The following is a 25,640-nucleotide window of genomic DNA, read 5'->3' as shown; positions in this document are numbered from 1 at the left end:
TGGATGGCCATCTGCAGCTTTATTTGTAGCTCCATTACTTTTTGTTTTGGGCAAAAAGGTGACATTGTGATTTTTCCCCTGGCAGATGAAGAGAAGCGACTTTATGCACTACAGGTCCCTGGACAGCCAAGCAAGTGCGAGATAAAGACTAAGCTGTCCTTTAAGATCATTCGCTCAGAAGGGGAATTAGCTCAGATGGTAGAGCGCTCGCTTTGCATGCGAGAGGTAGCGGGATCGATGCCCGCATTCTCCAGCAAGAAACGTTTCTTTCATTTGACTTTTTTTATTCAAAACTCTTAAATCCTCGCAAATGAGGCATGCGCTGCTGGCTTCAGGGTGTTTACTATCATCCCAAAAGTCTTCCGTCCATTTTCTACTATGCCAAAACGTTACACATTTCTGCACCAAGGCTGGCAGCTCGCGTGAAACTATGCAACAGAGAGAAATAAAATGAGAAGCAAGCACCTTCTCTATTCAGCTCTCGGGTCTATGGGGCCGGCATTTAAAGTCTCCGACCAGCAGGGCACGTTCGGGACTACACAGCGCCCCCCAGCAAAATAATAGCCTGCACCCACCCTCTACTCCCGCATATAACTTTGGCAGAAGTTTGAACAAAATTCCAGGATCCACCCCTGATGGGACTCGAACCCACGATCCTTGGTTTAAGTAGGCCACTGCCTTATCCATAAGGCCACTGGGGCCGCTCAGCCAACAGCTCGAGAGTTCTTTCTTTTCCTCTTCTCTCACTGGTGTCACCTGTACTGGCCCACTGATAACTACAGGAGCATTGGATCACGTCCAAAGCTGCACTGTCCCATAACACGCGTGCAACCTGCACCTGCTTGCACTCGGCTGGACACTTCCGCATTATGGGACACACGTTGGAAAGTGGACTCCGTTTCCAGACCTCAATCTTCCCTGTTTAGTATTCTGACGCTCTATTGGAAAATATGTCCATCTGGTAAAAATGACAAATGCACTCCAAAGCTGGGCCTTTGGCTCCAAGCAGCGTGCAAGTGGCCTTAAACAGCAGGCAAGCACCTTCTCAATTCAGCTCTCGGGTCTATGGGGTTGGTGTGCAGCCTCTTGATCACAAGCGCAGGTCCAGCGTGAAAGGGCGTGGCAGTGGAGTCACTCTGCTATTAAGACCTAGTTGGCCAATCTTCATTGCAATGGATGGCCATCTGCAGCTTTATTTGTAGCTCCATTACTTTTTGTTTTGGGCAAAAAGGTGACATTGTGATTTTTCCCCTGGCAGATGAAGAGAAGCGACTTTATGCACTACAGGTCCCTGGACAGCCAAGCAAGTGCGAGATAAAGACTAAGCTGTCCTTTAAGATCACTTGCTCGGAAGGGGAATTAGCTCAGATGGTAGAGCGCTCGCTTTGCATGCGAGAGGTAGCGGGATCGATGCCCGCATTCTCCAGCAAGAAACTTTTCTTTCATTTGACTTTTTTTATTCAAAACTCTTAAATCCTCGCAAATGAGGCATGCGCTGCTGGCTTCAGGGTGTTTACTATCATCCCAAAAGTCTTCCGTCCATTTTCTACTATGCCAAAACGTTACACATTTCTGCACCAAGGCTGGCAGCTGGCGTGAAACTATGCAACAGAGAGAAATAAAATGAGAAGCAAGCACCTTCTCTATTCAGCTCTCGGGTCTATGGGGCCGGCATTTAAAGTCTCCGACCAGCAGGGCACGTTCGGGACTACACAGCGCCCCCCAGCAAAATAATAGCCTGCACCCACCCTCTACTCCCGCATATAACTTTGGCAGAAGTTTGAACAAAATTCCAGGATCCACCCCTGATGGGACTCGAACCCACGATCCTTGGTTTAAGTAGGCCACTGCCTTATCCATAAGGCCACTGGGGCCGCTCAGCCAACAGCTGGAGAGTTCTTTCTTTTCCTCTTCTCTCACTGGTGTCACCTGTACTGGCCCACTGATAACTACAGGAGCATTGGATCACGTCCAAAGCTGCACTGTCCCATAACACGCGTGCAACCTGCACCTGCTTGCACTCGGCTGGACACTTCCGCATTATGGGACACACGTTGGAAAGTGGACTCCGTTTCCAGACCTCAATCTTCCCTGTTTAGTATTCTGACGCTCTATTGGAAAATATGTCCATCTGGTAAAAATGACAAATGCACTCCAAAGCTGGGCCTTTGGCTCCAAGCAGCGTGCAAGTGGCCTTAAACAGCAGGCAAGCACCTTCTCAATTCAGCTCTCGGGTCTATGGGGTTGGTGTGCAGCCTCTTGATCACAAGCGCAGGTCCAGCGTGAAAGGGCGTGGCAGTGGAGTCACTCTGCTATTAAGACCTAGTTGGCCAATCTTCATTGCAATGGATGGCCATCTGCAGCTTTATTTGTAGCTCCATTACTTTTTGTTTTGGGCAAAAAGGTGACATTGTGATTTTTCCCCTGGCAGATGAAGAGAAGCGACTTTATGCACTACAGGTCCCTGGACAGCCAAGCAAGTGCGAGATAAAGACTAAGCTGTCCTTTAAGATCATTCGCTCAGAAGGGGAATTAGCTCAGATGGTAGAGCGCTCGCTTTGCATGCGAGAGGTAGCGGGATCGATGCCCGCATTCTCCAGCAAGAAACGTTTCTTTCATTTGACTTTTTTTATTCAAAACTCTTAAATCCTCGCAAATGAGGCATGCGCTGCTGGCTTCAGGGTGTTTACTATCATCCCAAAAGTCTTCCGTCCATTTTCTACTATGCCAAAACGTTACACATTTCTGCACCAAGGCTGGCAGCTCGCGTGAAACTATGCAACAGAGAGAAATAAAATGAGAAGCAAGCACCTTCTCTATTCAGCTCTCGGGTCTATGGGGCCGGCATTTAAAGTCTCCGACCAGCAGGGCACGTTCGGGACTACACAGCGCCCCCCAGCAAAATAATAGCCTGCACCCACCCTCTACTCCCGCATATAACTTTGGCAGAAGTTTGAACAAAATTCCAGGATCCACCCCTGATGGGACTCGAACCCACGATCCTTGGTTTAAGTAGGCCACTGCCTTATCCATAAGGCCACTGGGGCCGCTCAGCCAACAGCTCGAGAGTTCTTTCTTTTCCTCTTCTCTCACTGGTGTCACCTGTACTGGCCCACTGATAACTACAGGAGCATTGGATCACGTCCAAAGCTGCACTGTCCCATAACACGCGTGCAACCTGCACCTGCTTGCACTCGGCTGGACACTTCCGCATTATGGGACACACGTTGGAAAGTGGACTCCGTTTCCAGACCTCAATCTTCCCTGTTTAGTATTCTGACGCTCTATTGGAAAATATGTCCATCTGGTAAAAATGACAAATGCACTCCAAAGCTGGGCCTTTGGCTCCAAGCAGCGTGCAAGTGGCCTTAAACAGCAGGCAAGCACCTTCTCAATTCAGCTCTCGGGTCTATGGGGTTGGTGTGCAGCCTCTTGATCACAAGCGCAGGTCCAGCGTGAAAGGGCGTGGCAGTGGAGTCACTCTGCTATTAAGACCTAGTTGGCCAATCTTCATTGCAATGGATGGCCATCTGCAGCTTTATTTGTAGCTCCATTACTTTTTGTTTTGGGCAAAAAGGTGACATTGTGATTTTTCCCCTGGCAGATGAAGAGAAGCGACTTTATGCACTACAGGTCCCTGGACAGCCAAGCAAGTGCGAGATAAAGACTAAGCTGTCCTTTAAGATCACTTGCTCGGAAGGGGAATTAGCTCAGATGGTAGAGCGCTCGCTTTGCATGCGAGAGGTAGCGGGATCGATGCCCGCATTCTCCAGCAAGAAACTTTTCTTTCATTTGACTTTTTTTATTCAAAACTCTTAAATCCTCGCAAATGAGGCATGCGCTGCTGGCTTCAGGGTGTTTACTATCATCCCAAAAGTCTTCCGTCCATTTTCTACTATGCCAAAACGTTACACATTTCTGCACCAAGGCTGGCAGCTGGCGTGAAACTATGCAACAGAGAGAAATAAAATGAGAAGCAAGCACCTTCTCTATTCAGCTCTCGGGTCTATGGGGCCGGCATTTAAAGTCTCCGACCAGCAGGGCACGTTCGGGACTACACAGCGCCCCCCAGCAAAATAATAGCCTGCACCCACCCTCTACTCCCGCATATAACTTTGGCAGAAGTTTGAACAAAATTCCAGGATCCACCCCTGATGGGACTCGAACCCACGATCCTTGGTTTAAGTAGGCCACTGCCTTATCCATAAGGCCACTGGGGCCGCTCAGCCAACAGCTGGAGAGTTCTTTCTTTTCCTCTTCTCTCACTGGTGTCACCTGTACTGGCCCACTGATAACTACAGGAGCATTGGATCACGTCCAAAGCTGCACTGTCCCATAACACGCGTGCAACCTGCACCTGCTTGCACTCGGCTGGACACTTCCGCATTATGGGACACACGTTGGAAAGTGGACTCCGTTTCCAGACCTCAATCTTCCCTGTTTAGTATTCTGACGCTCTATTGGAAAATATGTCCATCTGGTAAAAATGACAAATGCACTCCAAAGCTGGGCCTTTGGCTCCAAGCAGCGTGCAAGTGGCCTTAAACAGCAGGCAAGCACCTTCTCAATTCAGCTCTCGGGTCTATGGGGTTGGTGTGCAGCCTCTTGATCACAAGCGCAGGTCCAGCGTGAAAGGGCGTGGCAGTGGAGTCACTCTGCTATTAAGACCTAGTTGGCCAATCTTCATTGCAATGGATGGCCATCTGCAGCTTTATTTGTAGCTCCATTACTTTTTGTTTTGGGCAAAAAGGTGACATTGTGATTTTTCCCCTGGCAGATGAAGAGAAGCGACTTTATGCACTACAGGTCCCTGGACAGCCAAGCAAGTGCGAGATAAAGACTAAGCTGTCCTTTAAGATCATTCGCTCAGAAGGGGAATTAGCTCAGATGGTAGAGCGCTCGCTTTGCATGCGAGAGGTAGCGGGATCGATGCCCGCATTCTCCAGCAAGAAACGTTTCTTTCATTTGACTTTTTTTATTCAAAACTCTTAAATCCTCGCAAATGAGGCATGCGCTGCTGGCTTCAGGGTGTTTACTATCATCCCAAAAGTCTTCCGTCCATTTTCTACTATGCCAAAACGTTACACATTTCTGCACCAAGGCTGGCAGCTCGCGTGAAACTATGCAACAGAGAGAAATAAAATGAGAAGCAAGCACCTTCTCTATTCAGCTCTCGGGTCTATGGGGCCGGCATTTAAAGTCTCCGACCAGCAGGGCACGTTCGGGACTACACAGCGCCCCCCAGCAAAATAATAGCCTGCACCCACCCTCTACTCCCGCATATAACTTTGGCAGAAGTTTGAACAAAATTCCAGGATCCACCCCTGATGGGACTCGAACCCACGATCCTTGGTTTAAGTAGGCCACTGCCTTATCCATAAGGCCACTGGGGCCGCTCAGCCAACAGCTCGAGAGTTCTTTCTTTTCCTCTTCTCTCACTGGTGTCACCTGTACTGGCCCACTGATAACTACAGGAGCATTGGATCACGTCCAAAGCTGCACTGTCCCATAACACGCGTGCAACCTGCACCTGCTTGCACTCGGCTGGACACTTCCGCATTATGGGACACACGTTGGAAAGTGGACTCCGTTTCCAGACCTCAATCTTCCCTGTTTAGTATTCTGACGCTCTATTGGAAAATATGTCCATCTGGTAAAAATGACAAATGCACTCCAAAGCTGGGCCTTTGGCTCCAAGCAGCGTGCAAGTGGCCTTAAACAGCAGGCAAGCACCTTCTCAATTCAGCTCTCGGGTCTATGGGGTTGGTGTGCAGCCTCTTGATCACAAGCGCAGGTCCAGCGTGAAAGGGCGTGGCAGTGGAGTCACTCTGCTATTAAGACCTAGTTGGCCAATCTTCATTGCAATGGATGGCCATCTGCAGCTTTATTTGTAGCTCCATTACTTTTTGTTTTGGGCAAAAAGGTGACATTGTGATTTTTCCCCTGGCAGATGAAGAGAAGCGACTTTATGCACTACAGGTCCCTGGACAGCCAAGCAAGTGCGAGATAAAGACTAAGCTGTCCTTTAAGATCACTTGCTCGGAAGGGGAATTAGCTCAGATGGTAGAGCGCTCGCTTTGCATGCGAGAGGTAGCGGGATCGATGCCCGCATTCTCCAGCAAGAAACTTTTCTTTCATTTGACTTTTTTTATTCAAAACTCTTAAATCCTCGCAAATGAGGCATGCGCTGCTGGCTTCAGGGTGTTTACTATCATCCCAAAAGTCTTCCGTCCATTTTCTACTATGCCAAAACGTTACACATTTCGGCACCAAGGCTGGCAGCTGGCGTGAAACTATGCAACAGAGAGAAATAAAATGAGAAGCAAGCACCTTCTCTATTCAGCTCTCGGGTCTATGGGGCCGGCATTTAAAGTCTCCGACCAGCAGGGCACGTTCGGGACTACACAGCGCCCCCCAGCAAAATAATAGCCTGCACCCACCCTCTACTCCCGCATATAACTTTGGCAGAAGTTTGAACAAAATTCCAGGATCCACCCCTGATGGGACTCGAACCCACGATCCTTGGTTTAAGTAGGCCACTGCCTTATCCATAAGGCCACTGGGGCCGCTCAGCCAACAACTCGAGAGTTCTTTCTTTTCCTCTTCTCTCACTGGTGTCACCTGTACTGGCCCACTGATAACTACAGGAGCATTGGATCACGTCCAAAGCTGCACTGTCCCATAACACGCGTGCAACCTGCACCTGCTTGCACTCGGCTGGACACTTCCGCATTATGGGACACACGTTGGAAAGTGGACTCCGTTTCCAGACCTCAATCTTCCCTGTTTAGTATTCTGACGCTCTATTGGAAAATATGTCCATCTGGTAAAAATGACAAATGCACTCCAAAGCTGGGCCTTTGGCTCCAAGCAGCGTGCAAGTGGCCTTAAACAGCAGGCAAGCACCTTCTCAATTCAGCTCTCGGGTCTATGGGGTTGGTGTGCAGCCTCTTGATCACAAGCGCAGGTCCAGCGTGAAAGGGCGTGGCAGTGGAGTCACTCTGCTATTAAGACCTAGTTGGCCAATCTTCATTGCAATGGATGGCCATCTGCAGCTTTATTTGTAGCTCCATTACTTTTTGTTTTGGGCAAAAAGGTGACATTGTGATTTTTCCCCTGGCAGATGAAGAGAAGCGACTTTATGCACTACAGGTCCCTGGACAGCCAAGCAAGTGCGAGATAAAGACTAAGCTGTCCTTTAAGATCATTTGCTCAGAAGGGGAATTAGCTCAGATGGTAGAGCGCTCGCTTTGCATGCGAGAGGTAGCGGGATCGATGCCCGCATTCTCCAGCAAGAAACTTTTCTTTCATTTGACTTTTTTTATTCAAAACTCTTAAATCCTCGCAAATGAGGCATGCGCTGCTGGCTTCAGGGTGTTTACTATCATCCCAAAAGTCTTCCGTCCATTTTCTACTATGCCAAAACGTTACACATTTCTGCACCAAGGCTGGCAGCTGGCGTGAAACTATGCAACAGAGAGAAATAAAATGAGAAGCAAGCACCTTCTCTATTCAGCTCTCGGGTCTATGGGGCCGGCATTTAAAGTCTCCGACCAGCAGGGCACGTTCGGGACTACACAGCGCCCCCCAGCAAAATAATAGCCTGCACCCACCCTCTACTCCCGCATATAACTTTGGCAGAAGTTTGAACAAAATTCCAGGATCCACCCCTGATGGGACTCGAACCCACGATCCTTGGTTTAAGTAGGCCACTGCCTTATCCATAAGGCCACTGGGGCCGCTCAGCCAACAGCTGGAGAGTTCTTTCTTTTCCTCTTCTCTCACTGGTGTCACCTGTACTGGCCCACTGATAACTACAGGAGCATTGGATCACGTCCAAAGCTGCACTGTCCCATAACACGCGTGCAACCTGCACCTGCTTGCACTCGGCTGGACACTTCCGCATTATGGGACACACGTTGGAAAGTGGACTCCGTTTCCAGACCTCAATCTTCCCTGTTTAGTATTCTGACGCTCTATTGGAAAATATGTCCATCTGGTAAAAATGACAAATGCACTCCAAAGCTGGGCCTTTGGCTCCAAGCAGCGTGCAAGTGGCCTTAAACAGCAGGCAAGCACCTTCTCAATTCAGCTCTCGGGTCTATGGGGTTGGTGTGCAGCCTCTTGATCACAAGCGCAGGTCCAGCGTGAAAGGGCGTGGCAGTGGAGTCACTCTGCTATTAAGACCTAGTTGGCCAATCTTCATTGCAATGGATGGCCATCTGCAGCTTTATTTGTAGCTCCATTACTTTTTGTTTTGGGCAAAAAGGTGACATTGTGATTTTTCCCCTGGCAGATGAAGAGAAGCGACTTTATGCACTACAGGTCCCTGGACAGCCAAGCAAGTGCGAGATAAAGACTAAGCTGTCCTTTAAGATCACTTGCTCGGAAGGGGAATTAGCTCAGATGGTAGAGCGCTCGCTTTGCATGCGAGAGGTAGCGGGATCGATGCCCGCATTCTCCAGCAAGAAACTTTTCTTTCATTTGACTTTTTTTATTCAAAACTCTTAAATCCTCGCAAATGAGGCATGCGCTGCTGGCTTCAGGGTGTTTACTATCATCCCAAAAGTCTTCCGTCCATTTTCTACTATGCCAAAACGTTACACATTTCGGCACCAAGGCTGGCAGCTGGCGTGAAACTATGCAACAGAGAGAAATAAAATGAGAAGCAAGCACCTTCTCTATTCAGCTCTCGGGTCTATGGGGCCGGCATTTAAAGTCTCCGACCAGCAGGGCACGTTCGGGACTACACAGCGCCCCCCAGCAAAATAATAGCCTGCACCCACCCTCTACTCCCGCATATAACTTTGGCAGAAGTTTGAACAAAATTCCAGGATCCACCCCTGATGGGACTCGAACCCACGATCCTTGGTTTAAGTAGGCCACTGCCTTATCCATAAGGCCACTGGGGCCGCTCAGCCAACAGCTCGAGAGTTCTTTCTTTTCCTCTTCTCTCACTGGTGTCACCTGTACTGGCCCACTGATAACTACAGGAGCATTGGATCACGTCCAAAGCTGCACTGTCCCATAACACGCGTGCAACCTGCACCTGCTTGCACTCGGCTGGACACTTCCGCATTATGGGACACACGTTGGAAAGTGGACTCCGTTTCCAGACCTCAATCTTCCCTGTTTAGTATTCTGACGCTCTATTGGAAAATATGTCCATCTGGTAAAAATGACAAATGCACTCCAAAGCTGGGCCTTTGGCTCCAAGCAGCGTGCAAGTGGCCTTAAACAGCAGGCAAGCACCTTCTCAATTCAGCTCTCGGGTCTATGGGGTTGGTGTGCAGCCTCTTGATCACAAGCGCAGGTCCAGCGTGAAAGGGCGTGGCAGTGGAGTCACTCTGCTATTAAGACCTAGTTGGCCAATCTTCATTGCAATGGATGGCCATCTGCAGCTTTATTTGTAGCTCCATTACTTTTTGTTTTGGGCAAAAAGGTGACATTGTGATTTTTCCCCTGGCAGATGAAGAGAAGCGACTTTATGCACTACAGGTCCCTGGACAGCCAAGCAAGTGCGAGATAAAGACTAAGCTGTCCTTTAAGATCACTTGCTCGGAAGGGGAATTAGCTCAGATGGTAGAGCGCTCGCTTTGCATGCGAGAGGTAGCGGGATCGATGCCCGCATTCTCCAGCAAGAAACTTTTCTTTCATTTGACTTTTTTTATTCAAAACTCTTAAATCCTCGCAAATGAGGCATGCGCTGCTGGCTTCAGGGTGTTTACTATCATCCCAAAAGTCTTCCGTCCATTTTCTACTATGCCAAAACGTTACACATTTCGGCACCAAGGCTGGCAGCTGGCGTGAAACTATGCAACAGAGAGAAATAAAATGAGAAGCAAGCACCTTCTCTATTCAGCTCTCGGGTCTATGGGGCCGGCATTTAAAGTCTCCGACCAGCAGGGCACGTTCGGGACTACACAGCGCCCCCCAGCAAAATAATAGCCTGCACCCACCCTCTACTCCCGCATATAACTTTGGCAGAAGTTTGAACAAAATTCCAGGATCCACCCCTGATGGGACTCGAACCCACGATCCTTGGTTTAAGTAGGCCACTGCCTTATCCATAAGGCCACTGGGGCCGCTCAGCCAACAACTCGAGAGTTCTTTCTTTTCCTCTTCTCTCACTGGTGTCACCTGTACTGGCCCACTGATAACTACAGGAGCATTGGATCACGTCCAAAGCTGCACTGTCCCATAACACGCGTGCAACCTGCACCTGCTTGCACTCGGCTGGACACTTCCGCATTATGGGACACACGTTGGAAAGTGGACTCCGTTTCCAGACCTCAATCTTCCCTGTTTAGTATTCTGACGCTCTATTGGAAAATATGTCCATCTGGTAAAAATGACAAATGCACTCCAAAGCTGGGCCTTTGGCTCCAAGCAGCGTGCAAGTGGCCTTAAACAGCAGGCAAGCACCTTCTCAATTCAGCTCTCGGGTCTATGGGGTTGGTGTGCAGCCTCTTGATCACAAGCGCAGGTCCAGCGTGAAAGGGCGTGGCAGTGGAGTCACTCTGCTATTAAGACCTAGTTGGCCAATCTTCATTGCAATGGATGGCCATCTGCAGCTTTATTTGTAGCTCCATTACTTTTTGTTTTGGGCAAAAAGGTGACATTGTGATTTTTCCCCTGGCAGATGAAGAGAAGCGACTTTATGCACTACAGGTCCCTGGACAGCCAAGCAAGTGCGAGATAAAGACTAAGCTGTCCTTTAAGATCATTTGCTCAGAAGGGGAATTAGCTCAGATGGTAGAGCGCTCGCTTTGCATGCGAGAGGTAGCGGGATCGATGCCCGCATTCTCCAGCAAGAAACTTTTCTTTCATTTGACTTTTTTTATTCAAAACTCTTAAATCCTCGCAAATGAGGCATGCGCTGCTGGCTTCAGGGTGTTTACTATCATCCCAAAAGTCTTCCGTCCATTTTCTACTATGCCAAAACGTTACACATTTCTGCACCAAGGCTGGCAGCTGGCGTGAAACTATGCAACAGAGAGAAATAAAATGAGAAGCAAGCACCTTCTCTATTCAGCTCTCGGGTCTATGGGGCCGGCATTTAAAGTCTCCGACCAGCAGGGCACGTTCGGGACTACACAGCGCCCCCCAGCAAAATAATAGCCTGCACCCACCCTCTACTCCCGCATATAACTTTGGCAGAAGTTTGAACAAAATTCCAGGATCCACCCCTGATGGGACTCGAACCCACGATCCTTGGTTTAAGTAGGCCACTGCCTTATCCATAAGGCCACTGGGGCCGCTCAGCCAACAGCTGGAGAGTTCTTTCTTTTCCTCTTCTCTCACTGGTGTCACCTGTACTGGCCCACTGATAACTACAGGAGCATTGGATCACGTCCAAAGCTGCACTGTCCCATAACACGCGTGCAACCTGCACCTGCTTGCACTCGGCTGGACACTTCCGCATTATGGGACACACGTTGGAAAGTGGACTCCGTTTCCAGACCTCAATCTTCCCTGTTTAGTATTCTGACGCTCTATTGGAAAATATGTCCATCTGGTAAAAATGACAAATGCACTCCAAAGCTGGGCCTTTGGCTCCAAGCAGCGTGCAAGTGGCCTTAAACAGCAGGCAAGCACCTTCTCAATTCAGCTCTCGGGTCTATGGGGTTGGTGTGCAGCCTCTTGATCACAAGCGCAGGTCCAGCGTGAAAGGGCGTGGCAGTGGAGTCACTCTGCTATTAAGACCTAGTTGGCCAATCTTCATTGCAATGGATGGCCATCTGCAGCTTTATTTGTAGCTCCATTACTTTTTGTTTTGGGCAAAAAGGTGACATTGTGATTTTTCCCCTGGCAGATGAAGAGAAGCGACTTTATGCACTACAGGTCCCTGGACAGCCAAGCAAGTGCGAGATAAAGACTAAGCTGTCCTTTAAGATCACTTGCTCGGAAGGGGAATTAGCTCAGATGGTAGAGCGCTCGCTTTGCATGCGAGAGGTAGCGGGATCGATGCCCGCATTCTCCAGCAAGAAACTTTTCTTTCATTTGACTTTTTTTATTCAAAACTCTTAAATCCTCGCAAATGAGGCATGCGCTGCTGGCTTCAGGGTGTTTACTATCATCCCAAAAGTCTTCCGTCCATTTTCTACTATGCCAAAACGTTACACATTTCGGCACCAAGGCTGGCAGCTGGCGTGAAACTATGCAACAGAGAGAAATAAAATGAGAAGCAAGCACCTTCTCTATTCAGCTCTCGGGTCTATGGGGCCGGCATTTAAAGTCTCCGACCAGCAGGGCACGTTCGGGACTACACAGCGCCCCCCAGCAAAATAATAGCCTGCACCCACCCTCTACTCCCGCATATAACTTTGGCAGAAGTTTGAACAAAATTCCAGGATCCACCCCTGATGGGACTCGAACCCACGATCCTTGGTTTAAGTAGGCCACTGCCTTATCCATAAGGCCACTGGGGCCGCTCAGCCAACAACTCGAGAGTTCTTTCTTTTCCTCTTCTCTCACTGGTGTCACCTGTACTGGCCCACTGATAACTACAGGAGCATTGGATCACGTCCAAAGCTGCACTGTCCCATAACACGCGTGCAACCTGCACCTGCTTGCACTCGGCTGGACACTTCCGCATTATGGGACACACGTTGGAAAGTGGACTCCGTTTCCAGACCTCAATCTTCCCTGTTTAGTATTCTGACGCTCTATTGGAAAATATGTCCATCTGGTAAAAATGACAAATGCACTCCAAAGCTGGGCCTTTGGCTCCAAGCAGCGTGCAAGTGGCCTTAAACAGCAGGCAAGCACCTTCTCAATTCAGCTCTCGGGTCTATGGGGTTGGTGTGCAGCCTCTTGATCACAAGCGCAGGTCCAGCGTGAAAGGGCGTGGCAGTGGAGTCACTCTGCTATTAAGACCTAGTTGGCCAATCTTCATTGCAATGGATGGCCATCTGCAGCTTTATTTGTAGCTCCATTACTTTTTGTTTTGGGCAAAAAGGTGACATTGTGATTTTTCCCCTGGCAGATGAAGAGAAGCGACTTTATGCACTACAGGTCCCTGGACAGCCAAGCAAGTGCGAGATAAAGACTAAGCTGTCCTTTAAGATCATTTGCTCAGAAGGGGAATTAGCTCAGATGGTAGAGCGCTCGCTTTGCATGCGAGAGGTAGCGGGATCGATGCCCGCATTCTCCAGCAAGAAACTTTTCTTTCATTTGACTTTTTTTATTCAAAACTCTTAAATCCTCGCAAATGAGGCATGCGCTGCTGGCTTCAGGGTGTTTACTATCATCCCAAAAGTCTTCCGTCCATTTTCTACTATGCCAAAACGTTACACATTTCTGCACCAAGGCTGGCAGCTGGCGTGAAACTATGCAACAGAGAGAAATAAAATGAGAAGCAAGCACCTTCTCTATTCAGCTCTCGGGTCTATGGGGCCGGCATTTAAAGTCTCCGACCAGCAGGGCACGTTCGGGACTACACAGCGCCCCCCAGCAAAATAATAGCCTGCACCCACCCTCTACTCCCGCATATAACTTTGGCAGAAGTTTGAACAAAATTCCAGGATCCACCCCTGATGGGACTCGAACCCACGATCCTTGGTTTAAGTAGGCCACTGCCTTATCCATAAGGCCACTGGGGCCGCTCAGCCAACAGCTGGAGAGTTCTTTCTTTTCCTCTTCTCTCACTGGTGTCACCTGTACTGGCCCACTGATAACTACAGGAGCATTGGATCACGTCCAAAGCTGCACTGTCCCATAACACGCGTGCAACCTGCACCTGCTTGCACTCGGCTGGACACTTCCGCATTATGGGACACACGTTGGAAAGTGGACTCCGTTTCCAGACCTCAATCTTCCCTGTTTAGTATTCTGACGCTCTATTGGAAAATATGTCCATCTGGTAAAAATGACAAATGCACTCCAAAGCTGGGCCTTTGGCTCCAAGCAGCGTGCAAGTGGCCTTAAACAGCAGGCAAGCACCTTCTCAATTCAGCTCTCGGGTCTATGGGGTTGGTGTGCAGCCTCTTGATCACAAGCGCAGGTCCAGCGTGAAAGGGCGTGGCAGTGGAGTCACTCTGCTATTAAGACCTAGTTGGCCAATCTTCATTGCAATGGATGGCCATCTGCAGCTTTATTTGTAGCTCCATTACTTTTTGTTTTGGGCAAAAAGGTGACATTGTGATTTTTCCCCTGGCAGATGAAGAGAAGCGACTTTATGCACTACAGGTCCCTGGACAGCCAAGCAAGTGCGAGATAAAGACTAAGCTGTCCTTTAAGATCATTCGCTCAGAAGGGGAATTAGCTCAGATGGTAGAGCGCTCGCTTTGCATGCGAGAGGTAGCGGGATCGATGCCCGCATTCTCCAGCAAGAAACTTTTCTTTCATTTGACTTTTTTTATTCAAAACTCTTAAATCCTCGCAAATGAGGCATGCGCTGCTGGCTTCAGGGTGTTTACTATCATCCCAAAAGTCTTCCGTCCATTTTCTACTATGCCAAAACGTTACACATTTCTGCACCAAGGCTGGCAGCTGGCGTGAAACTATGCAACAGAGAGAAATAAAATGAGAAGCAAGCACCTTCTCTATTCAGCTCTCGGGTCTATGGGGCCGGCATTTAAAGTCTCCGACCAGCAGGGCACGTTCGGGACTACACAGCGCCCCCCAGCAAAATAATAGCCTGCACCCACCCTCTACTCCCGCATATAACTTTGGCAGAAGTTTGAACAAAATTCCAGGATCCACCCCTGATGGGACTCGAACCCACGATCCTTGGTTTAAGTAGGCCACTGCCTTATCCATAAGGCCACTGGGGCCGCTCAGCCAACAGCTGGAGAGTTCTTTCTTTTCCTCTTCTCTCACTGGTGTCACCTGTACTGGCCCACTGATAACTACAGGAGCATTGGATCACGTCCAAAGCTGCACTGTCCCATAACACGCGTGCAACCTGCACCTGCTTGCACTCGGCTGGACACTTCCGCATTATGGGACACACGTTGGAAAGTGGACTCCGTTTCCAGACCTCAATCTTCCCTGTTTAGTATTCTGACGCTCTATTGGAAAATATGTCCATCTGGTAAAAATGACAAATGCACTCCAAAGCTGGGCCTTTGGCTCCAAGCAGCGTGCAAGTGGCCTTAAACAGCAGGCAAGCACCTTCTCAATTCAGCTCTCGGGTCTATGGGGTTGGTGTGCAGCCTCTTGATCACAAGCGCAGGTCCAGCGTGAAAGGGCGTGGCAGTGGAGTCACTCTGCTATTAAGACCTAGTTGGCCAATCTTCATTGCAATGGATGGCCATCTGCAGCTTTATTTGTAGCTCCATTACTTTTTGTTTTGGGCAAAAAGGTGACATTGTGATTTTTCCCCTGGCAGATGAAGAGAAGCGACTTTATGCACTACAGGTCCCTGGACAGCCAAGCAAGTGCGAGATAAAGACTAAGCTGTCCTTTAAGATCATTCGCTCAGAAGGGGAATTAGCTCAGATGGTAGAGCGCTCGCTTTGCATGCGAGAGGTAGCGGGATCGATGCCCGCATTCTCCAGCAAGAAACGTTTCTTTCATTTGACTTTTTTTATTCAAAACTCTTAAATCCTCGCAAATGAGGCATGCGCTGCTGGCTTCAGGGTGTTTACTATCATCCCAAAAGTCTTCCGTCCATTTTCTACTATGCCAAAACGTTACACATTTCTGCACCAAGGCTGGCAGCTCGCGTGAAACTATGCAACAGAGAGAAATAAAATGAGAAGCAAGCACCTTCTCTATTCAGCTCTCGGGTCTATGGGGCCGGCATTTAAAGTCTCCGACCAGCAGGGCACGTTCGGGACTACACAGCGCCCCCCAGCAAAATAATAGCCTGCACCCACCCTCTACTCCCGCATATAACTTTGGCAGAAGTTTGAACAAAATTCCAGGATCCACCCCTGATGGGACTCGAACCCACGATCCTTGGTTTAAGTAGGCCACTGCCTTATCCATAAGGCCACTGGGGCCGCTCAGCCAACAGCTCGAGAGTTCTTTCTTTTCCTCTTCTCTCACTGGTGTCACCTGTACTGGCCCACTGATAACTACAGGAGCATTGGATCACGTCCAAAGCTGCACTGTCCCATAACACGCGTGCAACCTGCACCTGCTTGCACTCGGCTGGACACTTCCGCATTATGGGACACACGTTGGAAAGTGGACTCCGTTTCCAGACCTCAATCTTCCCTGTTTAGTATTCTGACGCTCTATTGGAAAATATGTCCATCTGGTAAAAATGACAAATGCACTCCAAAGCTGGGCCTTTGGCTCCAAGCAGCGTGCAAGTGGCCTTAAACAGCAGGCAAGCACCTTCTCAATTCAGCTCTCGGGTCTATGGGGTTGGTGTGCAGCCTCTTGATCACAAGCGCAGGTCCAGCGTGAAAGGGCGTGGCAGTGGAGTCACTCTGCTATTAAGACCTAGTTGGCCAATCTTCATTGCAATGGATGGCCATCTGCAGCTTTATTTGTAGCTCCATTACTTTTTGTTTTGGGCAAAAAGGTGACATTGTGATTTTTCCCCTGGCAGATGAAGAGAAGCGACTTTATGCACTACAGGTCCCTGGACAGCCAAGCAAGTGCGAGATAAAGACTAAGCTGTCCTTTAAGATCATTTGCTCAGAAGGGGAATTAGCTCAGATGGTAGAGCGCTCGCTTTGCATGCGAGAGGTAGCGGGATCGATGCCCGCATTCTCCAGCAAGAAACTTTTCTTTCATTTGACTTTTTTTATTCAAAACTCTTAAATCCTCGCAAATGAGGCATGCGCTGCTGGCTTCAGGGTGTTTACTATCATCCCAAAAGTCTTCCGTCCATTTTCTACTATGCCAAAACGTTACACATTTCTGCACCAAGGCTGGCAGCTGGCGTGAAACTATGCAACAGAGAGAAATAAAATGAGAAGCAAGCACCTTCTCTATTCAGCTCTCGGGTCTATGGGGCCGGCATTTAAAGTCTCCGACCAGCAGGCACGTTCGGGACTACACAGCGCCCCCCAGCAAAATAATAGCCTGCACCCACCCTCTACTCCCGCATATAACTTTGGCAGAAGTTTGAACAAAATTCCAGGATCCACCCCTGATGGGACTCGAACCCACGATCCTTGGTTGAAGTAGGCCACTGCCTTATCCATAAGGCCACTGGGGCGGCTCAGCCAACAGCTCGAGAGTTCTTTCTTTTCCTCTTCTCTCACTGGTGTCACCTGTACTGGCCCACTGATAACTACAGGAGCATTGGATCACGTCCAAAGCTGCACTGTCCCATAACACGCGTGCAACCTGCACCTGCTTGCACTCGGCTGGACACTTCCGCTTTATGGGACACACGTTGGAAAGTGGACTCCGTTTCCAGACCTCAATCTTCCCTGTTTAGTATTCTGACGCTCTATTGGAAAATATGTCCATCTGGTAAAAATGACAAATGCACTCCAAAGCTGGGCCTTTGGCTCCAAGCAGCGTGCAAGTGGCCTTAAACAGCAGGCAAGCACCTTCTCAATTCAGCTCTCGGGTCTATGGGGTTGGTGTGCAGCCTCTTGATCACAAGCGCAGGTCCAGCGTGAAAGGGCGTGGCAGTGGAGTCACTCTGCTATTAAAACCTAGTTGGCCAATCTTCATTGCAATGGATGGCCATCTGCAGCTTTATTTGTAGCTCCATTACTTTTTGTTTTGGGCAAAAAGGTGACATTGTGATTTTTCCCCTGGCAGATGAAGAGAAGCGACTTTATGCACTACAGGTCCCTGGACAGCCAAGCAAGTGCGAGATAAAGACTAAGCTGTCCTTTAAGATCACTTGCGCAGAAGGGGAATTAGCTCAGATGGTAGAGCGCTCGCTTTGCATGCGAGAGGTAGCGGGATCGATGCCTGCATTCTCCAGCAAGAAACTTTTCTTTCATTTGACTTTTTTTATTCAAAACTCTTAAATCCTCGCAAATGAGGCATGCGCTGCTGGCTTCAGGGTGTTTACTATCATCCCAAAAGTCTTCCGTCCATTTTCTACTATGCCAAAACGTTACACATTTCTGCACCAAGGCTGGCAGCTGGCGTGAAACTATGCAACAGAGAGAAATAAAATGAGAAGCAAGCACCTTCTCTATTCAGCTCTCGGGTCTATGGGGCCGGCATTTAAAGTCTCCGACCAGCAGGGCACGTTCGGGACTACACAGCGCCCCCCAGCAAAATAATAGCCTGCACCCACCCTCTACTCCCGCATATAACTTTGGCAGAAGTTTGAACAAAATTCCAGGATCCACCCCTGATGGGACTCGAACCCACGATCCTTGGTTTAAGTAGGCCACTGCCTTATCCATAAGGCCACTGGGGCCGCTCAGCCAACAGCTCGAGAGTTCTTTCTTTTCCTCTTCTCTCACTGGTGTCACCTGTACTGGCCCACTGATAACTACAGGAGCATTGGATCACGTCCAAAGCTGCACTGTCCCATAACACGCGTGCAACCTGCACCTGCTTGCACTCGGCTGGACACTTCCGCATTATGGGACACACGTTGGAAAGTGGACTCCGTTTCCAGACCTCAATCTTCCCTGTTTAGTATTCTGACGCTCTATTGGAAAATATGTCCATCTGGTAAAAATGACAAATGCACTCCAAAGCTGGGCCTTTGGCTCCAAGCAGCGTGCAAGTGGCCTTAAACAGCAGGCAAGCACCTTCTCAATTCAGCTCTCGGGTCTATGGGGTTGGTGTGCAGCCTCTTGATCACAAGCGCAGGTCCAGCGTGAAAGGGCGTGGCAGTGGAGTCACTCTGCTATTAAGACCTAGTTGGCCAATCTTCATTGCAATGGATGGCCATCTGCAGCTTTATTTGTAGCTCCATTACTTTTTGTTTTGGGCAAAAAGGTGACATTGTGATTTTTCCCCTGGCAGATGAAGAGAAGCGACTTTATGCACTACAGGTCCCTGGACAGCCAAGCAAGTGCGAGATAAAGACTAAGCTGTCCTTTAAGATCATTTGCTCAGAAGGGGAATTAGCTCAGATGGTAGAGCGCTCGCTTTGCATGCGAGAGGTAGCGGGATCGATGCCCGCATTCTCCAGCAAGAAACTTTTCTTTCATTTGACTTTTTTTATTCAAAACTCTTAAATCCTCGCAAATGAGGCATGCGCTGCTGGCTTCAGGGTGTTTACTATCATCCCAAAAGTCTTCCGTCCATTTTCTACTATGCCAAAACGTTACACATTTCTGCACCAAGGCTGGCAGCTGGCGTGAAACTATGCAACAGAGAGAAATAAAATGAGAAGCAAGCACCTTCTCTATTCAGCTCTCGGGTCTATGGGGCCGGCATTTAAAGTCTCCGACCAGCAGGGCACGTTCGGGACTACACAGCGCCCCCCAGCAAAATAATAGCCTGCACCCACCCTCTACTCCCGCATATAACTTTGGCAGAAGTTTGAACAAAATTCCAGGATCCACCCCTGATGGGACTCGAACCCACGATCCTTGGTTTAAGTAGGCCACTGCCTTATCCATAAGGCCACTAGGGCCGCTCAGCCAACAGCTCGAGAGTTCTTTCTTTTCCTCTTCTCTCACTGGTGTCACCTGTACTGGCCCACTGATAACTACAGGAGCATTGGATCACGTCCAAAGCTGCACTGTCCCATAACACGCGTGCAACCTGCACCTGCTTGCACTCGGCTGGACACTTCCGCTTTATGGGACACACGTTGGAAAGTGGACTCCGTTTCCAGACCTCAATCTTCCCTGTTTAGTATTCTGACGCTCTATTGGAAAATATGTCCATCTGGTAAAAATGACAAATGCACTCCAAAGCTGGGCCTTTGGCTCCAAGCAGCGTGCAAGTGGCCTTAAACAGCAGGCAAGCACCTTCTCAATTCAGCTCTCGGGTCTATGGGGTTGGTGTGCAGCCTCTTGATCACAAGCGCAGGTCCAGCGTGAAAGGGCGTGGCAGTGGAGTCACTCTGCTATTAAAACCTAGTTGGCCAATCTTCATTGCAATGGATGGCCATCTGCAGCTTTATTTGTAGCTCCATTACTTTTTGTTTTGGGCAAAAAGGTGACATTGTGATTTTTCCCCTGGCAGATGAAGAGAAGCGACTTTATGCACTACAGGTCCCTGGACAGCCAAGCAAGTGCGAGATAAAGACTAAGCTGTCCTTTAAGATCACTTGCGCAGAAGGGGAATTAGCTCAGATGGTAGAGCGCTTGCTTTGCATGCGAGAGGTAGCGGGATCGATGCCCGCATTCTCCAGCAAGAAACTTTTCTTTCATTTGACTTTTTTTATTCAAAACTCTTAAATCCTCGCAAATGAGGCATGCGCTGCTGGCTTCAGGGTGTTTACTATCATCCCAAAAGTCTTCCGTCCATTTTCTACTATGCCAAAACGTTACACATTTCTGCACCAAGGCTGGCAGCTGGCGTGAAACTATGCAACAGAGAGAAATAAAATGAGAAGCAAGCACCTTCTCTATTCAGCTCTCGGGTCTATGGGGCCGGCATTTAAAGTCTCCGACCAGCAGGGCACGTTCGGGACTACACAGCGCCCCCCAGCAAAATAATAGCCTGCACCCACCCTCTACTCCCGCATATAACTTTGGCAGAAGTTTGAACAAAATTCCAGGATCCACCCCTGATGGGACTCGAACCCACGATCCTTGGTTTAAGTAGGCCACTGCCTTATACATAAGGCCACTGGGGCCGCTCAGCCAACAGCTCGAGAGTTCTTTCTTTTCCTCTTCTCTCACTGGTGTCACCTGTACTGGCCCACTGATAACTACAGGAGCATTGGATCACGTCCAAAGCTGCACTGTCCCATAACACGCGTGCAACCTGCACCTGCTTGCACTCGGCTGGACACTTCCGCATTATGGGACACACGTTGGAAAGTGGACTCCGTTTCCAGACCTCAATCTTCCCTGTTTAGTATTCTGACGCTCTATTGGAAAATATGTCCATCTGGTAAAAATGACAAATGCACTCCAAAGCTGGGCCTTTGGCTCCAAGCAGCGTGCAAGTGGCCTTAAACAGCAGGCAAGCACCTTCTCAATTCAGCTCTCGGGTCTATGGGGTTGGTGTGCAGCCTCTTGATCACAAGCGCAGGTCCAGCGTGAAAGGGCGTGGCAGTGGAGTCACTCTGCTATTAAGACCTAGTTGGCCAATCTTCATTGCAATGGATGGCCATCTGCAGCTTTATTTGTAGCTCCATTACTTTTTGTTTTGGGCAAAAAGGTGACATTGTGATTTTTCCCCTGGCAGATGAAGAGAAGCGACTTTATGCACTACAGGTCCCTGGACAGCCAAGCAAGTGCGAGATAAAGACTAAGCTGTCCTTTAAGATCACTTGCTCGGAAGGGGAATTAGCTCAGATGGTAGAGCGCTCGCTTTGCATGCGAGAGGTAGCGGGATCGATGCCCGCATTCTCCAGCAAGAAACTTTTCTTTCATTTGACTTTTTTTATTCAAAACTCTTAAATCCTCGCAAATGAGGCATGCGCTGCTGGCTTCAGGGTGTTTACTATCATCCCAAAAGTCTTCCGTCCATTTTCTACTATGCCAAAACGTTACACATTTCTGCACCAAGGCTGGCAGCTGGCGTGAAACTATGCAACAGAGAGAAATAAAATGAGAAGCAAGCACCTTCTCTATTCAGCTCTCGGGTCTATGGGGCCGGCATTTAAAGTCTCCGACCAGCAGGGCACGTTCGGGACTACACAGCGCCCCCCAGCAAAATAATAGCCTGCACCCACCCTCTACTCCCGCATATAACTTTGGCAGAAGTTTGAACAAAATTCCAGGATCCACCCCTGATGGGACTCGAACCCACGATCCTTGGTTTAAGTAGGCCACTGCCTTATCCATAAGGCCACTGGGGCCGCTCAGCCAACAACTCGAGAGTTCTTTCTTTTCCTCTTCTCTCACTGGTGTCACCTGTACTGGCCCACTGATAACTACAGGAGCATTGGATCACGTCCAAAGCTGCACTGTCCCATAACACGCGTGCAACCTGCACCTGCTTGCACTCGGCTGGACACTTCCGCATTATGGGACACACGTTGGAAAGTGGACTCCGTTTCCAGACCTCAATCTTCCCTGTTTAGTATTCTGACGCTCTATTGGAAAATATGTCCATCTGGTAAAAATGACAAATGCACTCCAAAGCTGGGCCTTTGGCTCCAAGCAGCGTGCAAGTGGCCTTAAACAGCAGGCAAGCACCTTCTCAATTCAGCTCTCGGGTCTATGGGGTTGGTGTGCAGCCTCTTGATCACAAGCGCAGGTCCAGCGTGAAAGGGCGTGGCAGTGGAGTCACTCTGCTATTAAGACCTAGTTGGCCAATCTTCATTGCAATGGATGGCCATCTGCAGCTTTATTTGTAGCTCCATTACTTTTTGTTTTGGGCAAAAAGGTGACATTGTGATTTTTCCCCTGGCAGATGAAGAGAAGCGACTTTATGCACTACAGGTCCCTGGACAGCCAAGCAAGTGCGAGATAAAGACTAAGCTGTCCTTTAAGATCATTTGCTCAGAAGGGGAATTAGCTCAGATGGTAGAGCGCTCGCTTTGCATGCGAGAGGTAGCGGGATCGATGCCCGCATTCTCCAGCAAGAAACTTTTCTTTCATTTGACTTTTTTTATTCAAAACTCTTAAATCCTCGCAAATGAGGCATGCGCTGCTGGCTTCAGGGTGTTTACTATCATCCCAAAAGTCTTCCGTCCATTTTCTACTATGCCAAAACGTTACACATTTCTGCACCAAGGCTGGCAGCTGGCGTGAAACTATGCAACAGAGAGAAATAAAATGAGAAGCAAGCACCTTCTCTATTCAGCTCTCGGGTCTATGGGGCCGGCATTTAAAGTCTCCGACCAGCAGGGCACGTTCGGGACTACACAGCGCCCCCCAGCAAAATAATAGCCTGCACCCACCCTCTACTCCCGCATATAACTTTGGCAGAAGTTTGAACAAAATTCCAGGATCCACCCCTGATGGGACTCGAACCCACGATCCTTGGTTTAAGTAGGCCACTGCCTTATCCATAAGGCCACTGGGGCCGCTCAGCCAACAGCTGGAGAGTTCTTTCTTTTCCTCTTCTCTCACTGGTGTCACCTGTACTGGCCCACTGATAACTACAGGAGCATTGGATCACGTCCAAAGCTGCACTGTCCCATAACACGCGTGCAACCTGCACCTGCTTGCACTCGGCTGGACACTTCCGCATTATGGGACACACGTTGGAAAGTGGACTCCGTTTCCAGACCTCAATCTTCCCTGTTTAGTATTCTGACGCTCTATTGGAAAATATGTCCATCTGGTAAAAATGACAAATGCACTCCAAAGCTGGGCCTTTGGCTCCAAGCAGCGTGCAAGTGGCCTTAAACAGCAGGCAAGCACCTTCTCAATTCAGCTCTCGGGTCTATGGGGTTGGTGTGCAGCCTCTTGATCACAAGCGCAGGTCCAGCGTGAAAGGGCGTGGCAGTGGAGTCACTCTGCTATTAAGACCTAGTTGGCCAATCTTCATTGCAATGGATGGCCATCTGCAGCTTTATTTGTAGCTCCATTACTTTTTGTTTTGGGCAAAAAGGTGACATTGTGATTTTTCCCCTGGCAGATGAAGAGAAGCGACTTTATGCACTACAGGTCCCTGGACAGCCAAGCAAGTGCGAGATAAAGACTAAGCTGTCCTTTAAGATCATTCGCTCAGAAGGGGAATTAGCTCAGATGGTAGAGCGCTCGCTTTGCATGCGAGAGGTAGCGGGATCGATGCCCGCATTCTCCAGCAAGAAACGTTTCTTTCATTTGACTTTTTTTATTCAAAACTCTTAAATCCTCGCAAATGAGGCATGCGCTGCTGGCTTCAGGGTGTTTACTATCATCCCAAAAGTCTTCCGTCCATTTTCTACTATGCCAAAACGTTACACATTTCTGCACCAAGGCTGGCAGCTGGCGTGAAACTATGCAACAGAGAGAAATAAAATGAGAAGCAAGCACCTTCTCTATTCAGCTCTCGGGTCTATGGGGCCGGCATTTAAAGTCTCCGACCAGCAGGCACGTTCGGGACTACACAGCGCCCCCCAGCAAAATAATAGCCTGCACCCACCCTCTACTCCCGCATATAACTTTGGCAGAAGTTTGAACAAAATTCCAGGATCCACCCCTGATGGGACTCGAACCCACGATCCTTGGTTGAAGTAGGCCACTGCCTTATCCATAAGGCCACTGGGGCGGCTCAGCCAACAGCTCGAGAGTTCTTTCTTTTCCTCTTCTCTCACTGGTGTCACCTGTACTGGCCCACTGATAACTACAGGAGCATTGGATCACGTCCAAAGCTGCACTGTCCCATAACACGCGTGCAACCTGCACCTGCTTGCACTCGGCTGGACACTTCCGCTTTATGGGACACACGTTGGAAAGTGGACTCCGTTTCCAGACCTCAATCTTCCCTGTTTAGTATTCTGACGCTCTATTGGAAAATATGTCCATCTGGTAAAAATGACAAATGCACTCCAAAGCTGGGCCTTTGGCTCCAAGCAGCGTGCAAGTGGCCTTAAACAGCAGGCAAGCACCTTCTCAATTCAGCTCTCGGGTCTATGGGGTTGGTGTGCAGCCTCTTGATCACAAGCGCAGGTCCAGCGTGAAAGGGCGTGGCAGTGGAGTCACTCTGCTATTAAAACCTAGTTGGCCAATCTTCATTGCAATGGATGGCCATCTGCAGCTTTATTTGTAGCTCCATTACTTTTTGTTTTGGGCAAAAAGGTGACATTGTGATTTTTCCCCTGGCAGATGAAGAGAAGCGACTTTATGCACTACAGGTCCCTGGACAGCCAAGCAAGTGCGAGATAAAGACTAAGCTGTCCTTTAAGATCACTTGCGCAGAAGGGGAATTAGCTCAGATGGTAGAGCGCTCGCTTTGCATGCGAGAGGTAGCGGGATCGATGCCTGCATTCTCCAGCAAGAAACTTTTCTTTCATTTGACTTTTTTTATTCAAAACTCTTAAATCCTCGCAAATGAGGCATGCGCTGCTGGCTTCAGGGTGTTTACTATCATCCCAAAAGTCTTCCGTCCATTTTCTACTATGCCAAAACGTTACACATTTCTGCACCAAGGCTGGCAGCTGGCGTGAAACTATGCAACAGAGAGAAATAAAATGAGAAGCAAGCACCTTCTCTATTCAGCTCTCGGGTCTATGGGGCCGGCATTTAAAGTCTCCGACCAGCAGGGCACGTTCGGGACTACACAGCGCCCCCCAGCAAAATAATAGCCTGCACCCACCCTCTACTCCCGCATATAACTTTGGCAGAAGTTTGAACAAAATTCCAGGATCCACCCCTGATGGGACTCGAACCCACGATCCTTGGTTTAAGTAGGCCACTGCCTTATCCATAAGGCCACTGGGGCCGCTCAGCCAACAGCTCGAGAGTTCTTTCTTTTCCTCTTCTCTCACTGGTGTCACCTGTACTGGCCCACTGATAACTACAGGAGCATTGGATCACGTCCAAAGCTGCACTGTCCCATAACACGCGTGCAACCTGCACCTGCTTGCACTCGGCTGGACACTTCCGCATTATGGGACACACGTTGGAAAGTGGACTCCGTTTCCAGACCTCAATCTTCCCTGTTTAGTATTCTGACGCTCTATTGGAAAATATGTCCATCTGGTAAAAATGACAAATGCACTCCAAAGCTGGGCCTTTGGCTCCAAGCAG

General features: G+C 49.1%; 22 non-coding genes across 22 annotated transcripts; all 22 read left to right on the top strand.

The window, feature by feature from the left end:
* Positions 1 to 180: 180 nt before the first annotated feature.
* TRNAA-UGC (transfer RNA alanine (anticodon UGC)) lies at positions 181 to 253 on the top strand. Its single transcript has one exon. It is a non-coding gene; the product is annotated as a tRNA-Ala (tRNA).
* Positions 254 to 1,353: 1,100 nt separating this feature from the next.
* Positions 1,354 to 1,426, top strand: TRNAA-UGC (transfer RNA alanine (anticodon UGC)). The gene has a single exon. It is a non-coding gene; the product is annotated as a tRNA-Ala (tRNA).
* Positions 1,427 to 2,526: 1,100 nt separating this feature from the next.
* TRNAA-UGC (transfer RNA alanine (anticodon UGC)) lies at positions 2,527 to 2,599 on the top strand. The gene has a single exon. It is a non-coding gene; the product is annotated as a tRNA-Ala (tRNA).
* A 1,100-nt stretch (positions 2,600 to 3,699) lies between these two features.
* TRNAA-UGC (transfer RNA alanine (anticodon UGC)) lies at positions 3,700 to 3,772 on the top strand. Its single transcript has one exon. It is a non-coding gene; the product is annotated as a tRNA-Ala (tRNA).
* A 1,100-nt stretch (positions 3,773 to 4,872) lies between these two features.
* Positions 4,873 to 4,945, top strand: TRNAA-UGC (transfer RNA alanine (anticodon UGC)). Its single transcript has one exon. It is a non-coding gene; the product is annotated as a tRNA-Ala (tRNA).
* A 1,100-nt stretch (positions 4,946 to 6,045) lies between these two features.
* TRNAA-UGC (transfer RNA alanine (anticodon UGC)) lies at positions 6,046 to 6,118 on the top strand. The gene has a single exon. It is a non-coding gene; the product is annotated as a tRNA-Ala (tRNA).
* A 1,100-nt stretch (positions 6,119 to 7,218) lies between these two features.
* Positions 7,219 to 7,291, top strand: TRNAA-UGC (transfer RNA alanine (anticodon UGC)). The gene has a single exon. It is a non-coding gene; the product is annotated as a tRNA-Ala (tRNA).
* Positions 7,292 to 8,391: 1,100 nt separating this feature from the next.
* Positions 8,392 to 8,464, top strand: TRNAA-UGC (transfer RNA alanine (anticodon UGC)). Its single transcript has one exon. It is a non-coding gene; the product is annotated as a tRNA-Ala (tRNA).
* A 1,100-nt stretch (positions 8,465 to 9,564) lies between these two features.
* On the top strand, positions 9,565 to 9,637 carry TRNAA-UGC (transfer RNA alanine (anticodon UGC)). Its single transcript has one exon. It is a non-coding gene; the product is annotated as a tRNA-Ala (tRNA).
* Positions 9,638 to 10,737: 1,100 nt separating this feature from the next.
* TRNAA-UGC (transfer RNA alanine (anticodon UGC)) lies at positions 10,738 to 10,810 on the top strand. The gene has a single exon. It is a non-coding gene; the product is annotated as a tRNA-Ala (tRNA).
* A 1,100-nt stretch (positions 10,811 to 11,910) lies between these two features.
* Positions 11,911 to 11,983, top strand: TRNAA-UGC (transfer RNA alanine (anticodon UGC)). Its single transcript has one exon. It is a non-coding gene; the product is annotated as a tRNA-Ala (tRNA).
* Positions 11,984 to 13,083: 1,100 nt separating this feature from the next.
* Positions 13,084 to 13,156, top strand: TRNAA-UGC (transfer RNA alanine (anticodon UGC)). The gene has a single exon. It is a non-coding gene; the product is annotated as a tRNA-Ala (tRNA).
* A 1,100-nt stretch (positions 13,157 to 14,256) lies between these two features.
* On the top strand, positions 14,257 to 14,329 carry TRNAA-UGC (transfer RNA alanine (anticodon UGC)). Its single transcript has one exon. It is a non-coding gene; the product is annotated as a tRNA-Ala (tRNA).
* A 1,100-nt stretch (positions 14,330 to 15,429) lies between these two features.
* TRNAA-UGC (transfer RNA alanine (anticodon UGC)) lies at positions 15,430 to 15,502 on the top strand. Its single transcript has one exon. It is a non-coding gene; the product is annotated as a tRNA-Ala (tRNA).
* Positions 15,503 to 16,602: 1,100 nt separating this feature from the next.
* TRNAA-UGC (transfer RNA alanine (anticodon UGC)) lies at positions 16,603 to 16,675 on the top strand. Its single transcript has one exon. It is a non-coding gene; the product is annotated as a tRNA-Ala (tRNA).
* A 1,099-nt stretch (positions 16,676 to 17,774) lies between these two features.
* TRNAA-UGC (transfer RNA alanine (anticodon UGC)) lies at positions 17,775 to 17,847 on the top strand. The gene has a single exon. It is a non-coding gene; the product is annotated as a tRNA-Ala (tRNA).
* Positions 17,848 to 18,947: 1,100 nt separating this feature from the next.
* TRNAA-UGC (transfer RNA alanine (anticodon UGC)) lies at positions 18,948 to 19,020 on the top strand. The gene has a single exon. It is a non-coding gene; the product is annotated as a tRNA-Ala (tRNA).
* Positions 19,021 to 20,120: 1,100 nt separating this feature from the next.
* On the top strand, positions 20,121 to 20,193 carry TRNAA-UGC (transfer RNA alanine (anticodon UGC)). Its single transcript has one exon. It is a non-coding gene; the product is annotated as a tRNA-Ala (tRNA).
* Positions 20,194 to 21,293: 1,100 nt separating this feature from the next.
* On the top strand, positions 21,294 to 21,366 carry TRNAA-UGC (transfer RNA alanine (anticodon UGC)). The gene has a single exon. It is a non-coding gene; the product is annotated as a tRNA-Ala (tRNA).
* Positions 21,367 to 22,466: 1,100 nt separating this feature from the next.
* TRNAA-UGC (transfer RNA alanine (anticodon UGC)) lies at positions 22,467 to 22,539 on the top strand. Its single transcript has one exon. It is a non-coding gene; the product is annotated as a tRNA-Ala (tRNA).
* A 1,100-nt stretch (positions 22,540 to 23,639) lies between these two features.
* TRNAA-UGC (transfer RNA alanine (anticodon UGC)) lies at positions 23,640 to 23,712 on the top strand. The gene has a single exon. It is a non-coding gene; the product is annotated as a tRNA-Ala (tRNA).
* Positions 23,713 to 24,811: 1,099 nt separating this feature from the next.
* Positions 24,812 to 24,884, top strand: TRNAA-UGC (transfer RNA alanine (anticodon UGC)). The gene has a single exon. It is a non-coding gene; the product is annotated as a tRNA-Ala (tRNA).
* Positions 24,885 to 25,640: the final 756 nt, after the last annotated feature.

Source organism: Ambystoma mexicanum, chromosome 5q (genome assembly GCF_040938575.1).
Source record: "Ambystoma mexicanum isolate Mex_15411 chromosome 5q, UKY_AmexF1_1, whole genome shotgun sequence".
NCBI lineage: Eukaryota > Metazoa > Chordata > Amphibia > Caudata > Ambystomatidae > Ambystoma > Ambystoma mexicanum.
This window is presented reverse-complemented; position numbering and strand designations above follow the sequence as displayed.